Source organism: Salmo salar, chromosome 14 (assembly GCF_965601325.2).
Source record: "Salmo salar chromosome 14, fSalSal1, whole genome shotgun sequence".
NCBI classification, from domain to species: Eukaryota; Metazoa; Chordata; class Actinopteri; order Salmoniformes; family Salmonidae; genus Salmo; species Salmo salar.
In genome coordinates, this window is record NC_138304.1 from 80,729,566 (window position 1) to 80,735,910 (window position 6,345).

At 42.8% G+C, this 6,345-nt stretch overlaps 1 non-coding gene across 1 annotated transcript; it reads right to left on the minus strand.

Moving 5' to 3' along the window:
• Positions 1–3,417: 3,417 nt before the first annotated feature.
• On the minus strand, positions 3,418–3,493 carry trnaa-ugc (transfer RNA alanine (anticodon UGC)). Its single transcript has one exon. It is a non-coding gene; the product is annotated as a tRNA-Ala (tRNA).
• Between the last annotated feature and the right edge of the window lie 2,852 nt (positions 3,494–6,345).

Below are 6,345 nucleotides of genomic sequence, written 5' to 3' on the forward strand. Positions count from 1 at the left end.
GGGGGTTTTTGTGTTTTCTTTTTCACCTTTATTTAACCAGGTAGGCTAGTTGAGAACAAGTTCTCATTTACAACTGCAAACTGGCCAAGATGAAGCAAAGCAGTGTGACACAGACAAAAACATAGAGTTACACATGGAGTAAACAATAAACAAGCCAATAACACAATAAACAAGTCAATGACACAGCAGAAAAAAAGGAAGTCTATATACAATGGGTGCAAAAGGCATGAGGTCGGCCATAGGAGCGAATAATTACAATTTAGCAGATTAACACTGGAGTGATAATTGAGCATATGATGATGTGCAAGTAGAAATACTGGTGTGCAAAAGAGCAGAAAAGTAAATAAAATAAAAACAGTATGGGGATGAGGTAGGTAGATTGGGTGGGCTATTTACAAATGGACTTTGTACTGCTGCAGCGATCGGTTAGCAGCTCAGATAGCTGATGTTTAAAGTTGGTGAGGGAAATAAAAGTCTCCAACTTCAGCGATTTTTTTCAATTCGTTCCAATCACTGGCAGCAGAGAACTGTAAGGAAAGGCGGCCAAATGAGGTGTTGGCTTTGGGGATGATCAGTGAGATATACCTGCTGGAATGTGTGCTACGGGTGGGTGTTGTTATCGTGACCAGTGAACTGAGATAAGGCAGAGCTTTACCTAGCATAGACATATAGATGACCTGGAGCCAGTGGGTCTGGCGCCAAATATGTAGCGAGGGCCAGCCGACTACAGCATACAGGTCGCAGTGGTGGGTGATATAAGGTGATTTGGTGGATAAGGTGATTTGAGTAGAGTAACGGAAGCTATTTTGTAGATGACATCGCCGAAGTCGAGGATCGGTAGGATAGTCAGTTTTACTAGGGTAAGTTTGGCGGCGTGAGTGAAGGAGGCTTTGTTGCGAAATAGAAATCCAATTCTAGATTTGATTTTGGATTGGAGATGTTTAATATGAGTCTGGATGGAGAGTTTACAGTCTAACCAGACACCTAGGTATTTCTAGTTGTCCACATATTCTAGGTCGGAACCGTCCAGGGTGGTGATGCTAGCTAGGTTTTACAAGCGTTTAAGAGCAGTTGGAGGCCACGGAAGGAGTGTTGTATGGCATTGAAGCTAGTTTGGGGGTTTGTTAGTTCATTGACTACAGCGCAGCATTCAACACCATAGTGCGCACAAAGCTCATCACTAAGCTAAGGACCCTGGGACTAAACACCTCCCTCTGCAACTGGATCCTGGACTTCCTGACGGGCCGCCCCCAGGTGGTAAGGGTAGGCAACAACACATCTGCCACGCTGATCCTCAACACAGGGGCCACTCAGGGGTGCGTGCTCAGTCCCCTCCTATATTCCCTGTTCACCCATGACTGCGTGGTGGCCAAGCACAACTCCAACACCATCATTAAGTTTGCTGACGACAAACAGTGGTAGGCCTGATCACTGACAACGATGAGACAGTCTATAGGGAACATGTCAAAGACCTGGCAGTGTGGTGCCAGGACAAAGTCTTCTCCCTCAGTGTGAACAAGACAAAGGAACTGATTGGGGACTACAGGAAAAGGAGGGCCGAACAGGCCCCCATTAACATTGACGGGGCTGTAATAGAGTGGGTTGAGAGTTTCAAGTTCCTTGGTGTCCACATCATCAACAAACTGTCATGGTCCAAGACAGTTGTGAAGAGGGCAGGACAACACATTTTCCCCCATAGGAGACTGAAAAGATTTGACATTGGTCCCCAGATATTCAAAAGGTTCTACAGCTGCACCATCGAGAGCACCCTGGCTGGTTGCATCACTGCCCGGTATGGCAACTGCTTGGCATCCGACCATAAGGTGGTACAGAGGGCAGTGCGTACGGCCCAGTACATTACTGGATGCCATCCAGGAAGCTTGGCGGTGTCATAGGAAGGCCCAAAAAATTGTCAAAGACTCCAGTCACCCAAGTCATAGACTGTTCTCTCTGCTATCGCACGACAAGCGGTACCAGAATACCAAGTCTAGGTACAAAAGGCTCCTTAACAGCTTCTACCCCCAAGCCATAAGACTGCTGAACAATTACTCAAATGGCCAACCGAACTATTTACATTGACAATTTGGCTATCTAACAGCTAGCTTTCAGTGGAAAATCTCTAAATATTGTTTGATTTGCTTGCCAGCTAAGCCTATAGTAGTGATGACAGTAGTTAGACAGACCGAGTGTCCCCTAGAGTTGATGTCTGCGCCCGGCGAAAACGTAATAAATCTCCATCAAAATCCATCTATTAAAGCTAGAGAAATATACTGCTCAAAAAAATAAAGGGAACATTTATCCTCTATGGGCTAGGTGGGACGCTTATGTCAGCAGAGTACCAAGCCAGAAATAATCAGACACCCATTTTTCAAGCCAGCATATAATGTCACCAAAACCCAGAAGACAGCTAAATGCAGCACTCACCTTTGATGATCTTCATCAGATGACAACCCTAGGACATTATGTTATACAATACATGCATGTTTTGTTCAATCAAGTTCATATTTATATCAAAAACCAGCTTTTTACATTAGCATGTGACGTTCAGAACTAGCATACCCCCCGCAAACTTCCGGGGAATTCGCTAACATTTTACTAAATTACTCACGATAAACGTTCACAAAAAGCATAACAATTATTTTAAGAATTATAGATACAGACCTCCTCTATGCACTCGATATGTCCGATTTTAAAATAGCTTTTTGGTGAAAGCACATTTTGCAATATTCTAAGTACATAGCCCAGGCATCACGGGCTCGCTATTTAGACACCCGGCAAGTTTAGCACTCACCATAATCATATTTACTATTATAAAAGTTTGATTACCTTTTGTTGTCTTCGTCAGAATGCACACCCAGGACTGCTACTTCAATAACAAATGTTGGTTTGGTCCAAAATAATCCATCGTTATATCCGAATAGCGGCGTTTTGTTCGTGCGTTCCAGACACTATCCGAAATGGTAAAGAAGTGTCGCGCGCATGGCGCAATTCGTGACAATAAAATTCTAAATATTCCATTACCGTACTTCGAAGCATGTCAACCGCTGTTTAAAATCAATTTTTACGCCATTAGGTACCGAGATGAGATCCTCAGACCCCTTGTGAAACCATATGCTGGTGTGGTTGGCCCTGGGTTCCTCCTAATGCAAGACAATGCTAGACCTCATGTGGCTGGAGTGTGTCAGTAGTTCCTGCAAGAGGAAGGCATTGATGCTATGGACTGGCCCGCCCGTTCCCCAGACCTGAATCCAATTGAGCACATCTGGGACATCATGTCTCGCTCCATCCACCAACGCCACGTTGCACCATTACATTTACATTTTAGTCATTTAGCAGACGCTCTTATCCAGAGCGACTTACAGTAGTGAATGCATACATTTCATACATTTTTATTTTTTAACAATTTTTTCCCGTACTGGTCCCCCGTGGGATTCGAACCCACAACCCTGGCGTTGCAAACACCATGCTCTACCAACTGAGCCACACGGGGGACCGTCCAGGAGCCACACCATAGACTGTCCAGGAGTTGGCGGATGCTTTAGTCCAGGTCTGGGAGGAGATCTCTCAGGAGACCATCCGCCACCTCATCAGGAGCATGCCCAGGCGTTGTTGGGAGGTCATACAGGCACGTGGAGGCCACACACACTACTGAGCCTCATTTTGACTTGTTTTAAGGACATTACATAAAAGTTGGATCAGCCTGTAGTGTGGTTTTCCACTTTAATTTTGAGTGTGACTCCAAATCCAGACCTCCATGGGTTGATAAATTGGATTTCCATTGATTATTTTTGTGTGATTTTGTTGTCAGCACATTCAACTATGTAAAGAAAAAAGTATTTAATAAGATTATTTCTTTCATTCAGATCTAGGATGTGTTGTTTAAGTGTTCCCTTTATTTTTTTGAGCAGTGTATATAGATTTTTGTATGCATGGGCTGCATCTAAATCCACGAACATAATGGAGATCTACGTTTCGCTCTACTACCCCACAAGCGTCACGGGACTCATCTGAAGGTGGTACCACCAATCTGCCCACTTTTGTCTGTAGAACAGTTTGGGCTTTATACACTCATGACCCCACCATTGAAAGGTGAGACTCTCACGAACACGTACATGTCGATTGTTTTGTTCTCAAGCCTCACAAACCTCATCTGAAGGTAGCCCGGTACCAGTGCAACAAATTCATGGAAGTATATATGAAAGTTCTTTAGTGCCCCAATTTTTTGGGGTTAAATATAGGTAAAAATCAATGCAAATGAGCTTTCTTATATCTCTCAGATATAGGACAGAAACTTCCAAACAAACTTCCATTTTTATTTGTTTTTTCATGTATGAATACGTTATTCAACACGTTTCTATGGGCTAATAGCAGCAAGGACAAATTCAATGTTTCATAAAAAAAAACATACTTACAGGGGTCCTAAAATTCTAAATCAAGTATCTAAATGATCATTGGTGTAACCATCTTAAAACAATTCCATATGTTAGCTTAGTAGAAACCCAGCCCCAGGTCCTTAGACCTTACGGGGCTTTTGGAACAAAATATAGGCAACTTGCTGATATCAAGCTCTTTACAAAAACCTTCTCTGATGAAAGAAGCTAAATTACATAAGTTGTTTGCTTAGCTACATGCTGAATGGATATGCTACCCTTACGTAGCCTATCTGAAATTACATGATGTTTACTGATCAGAAGAAGCATACAGTTACTTTCTGTACAAATATAATACAGAGCTAAAAGTACACCATTGTTTTGCATGGAATAATCGGAAATTACTAGAAGTTCTGATGTGCTCTTCAAGAGGTGATCGTACTACATCCACATAATTGTAATATTTTATTTGAGAATCCCTTGAGAAGAGCATTTGTCAATGATTTTAGTGGAGTTGGAGGACTCCTTGCCCCCAAGAAGGCTAATTGAAAGCTCAGCACCTTATTATGACGTTTATTGATAATAACCTATATGTAGCCTCCAGGCAGAGCTGTACTGTACAATCACTGGGAAGAAAATCTTGGAGGAGGGAGGATGAGATGGAAGGAGGGGGGAATACAAATGGGAGAGAGGAAAAACACCTTGAGGATATCCCTAGACAGGCAGAGCAAGATTCTACCAGTCTCTCATCCCTCAGCATCCAGTAATTGTTTGTCACACCTCACAGATACTTCAAACTGAAAATGTGTTTTTGTTTCTGTCGGGGAAAGACATGAGGGAAAATCCTTTCTCCCCAACGACTAAACTATGACAGAATTTTCTGTCATGAGCACCATCTGTACAGTTGTTGATAGACTGACTGACATATTGTTTAGGCCTCAATCTTACTTCTACAGAACCCCGAAAAAGCGTGTTCTGAAATGGCGTTCCTTCTCCCCATCCTCAGCATACCCATTTGCATCGCTCTGTCTTTCTCTCCTTCTCTTTCTCTCTGTTTTTCAAGGAACTCTTAAAAACAAAAATGTATTTCCATTTGTTGTTGAAAATAAGTCAGGTCTTTATTTTGGCAGACGAGTCGTCATAGTCATCATATTGAGAATTGTTTGTTATGATGTTCTTCACTTTATTTTTAACAACTTGCATTGAAATCTTTCCCTCCATGCATTTATAGACAATATCTGACATGCCCTTATCCCATGATTAAAAAAACAGCAAAGAAATCAATCTGAAGTCTCCCAAATCGCAGGTGGGAACCTGCCATCTCCAAACCACAATGGAATAATTTAGTCAGCTCAGAAATCTCATCCTGCCAGCTCCATACTATTCCACTAAATTACCCCCCCCCCCAAATTACTTTTGATGGCAAAGGGGGCTGGGCGCTCTTCGCTTCAACAGTGAAAGAAATAAGACATTGATTGAACACCAAAGTTGCAATTATCTAGAGAAATGGATGAGCAGAGAACATTTCATTGGTATTAGAAAGCTCTCTATACCTCTATCTATTCAACAACCATACAAGGGCGCTCATCCCTCCATCTCTCTCATTTTACATTTTAGTCCTTTAGCAGATGCTGTTATCCAGAGCCCTTGCTCAAAGGCACATCAAAAGACTCTTCACCTAGTCAGCTCGGGGATTCAAACCTGCGACCTTTCCGTCACTGGCCCAACAATCTTAACCACTAGGCTACCTGCACTCACCCTGCCTCTTTCTCCCTCTTTTTCCCGTCTCTCTTAGACTTCCGAGGGCACTCACCCCTCCAGATTGGTTTGTCATGATGTGGTGATGAGGTCTATTAGGACTGTCTCATCTCCTATTCATTGGCTGTCGTCGTCATCTACGACTCACCCGACCAGCCTTATACAACTCAGTAATAGCTGTTGATCACAGTTCATATAGAGAGATGTGTTCGAATGG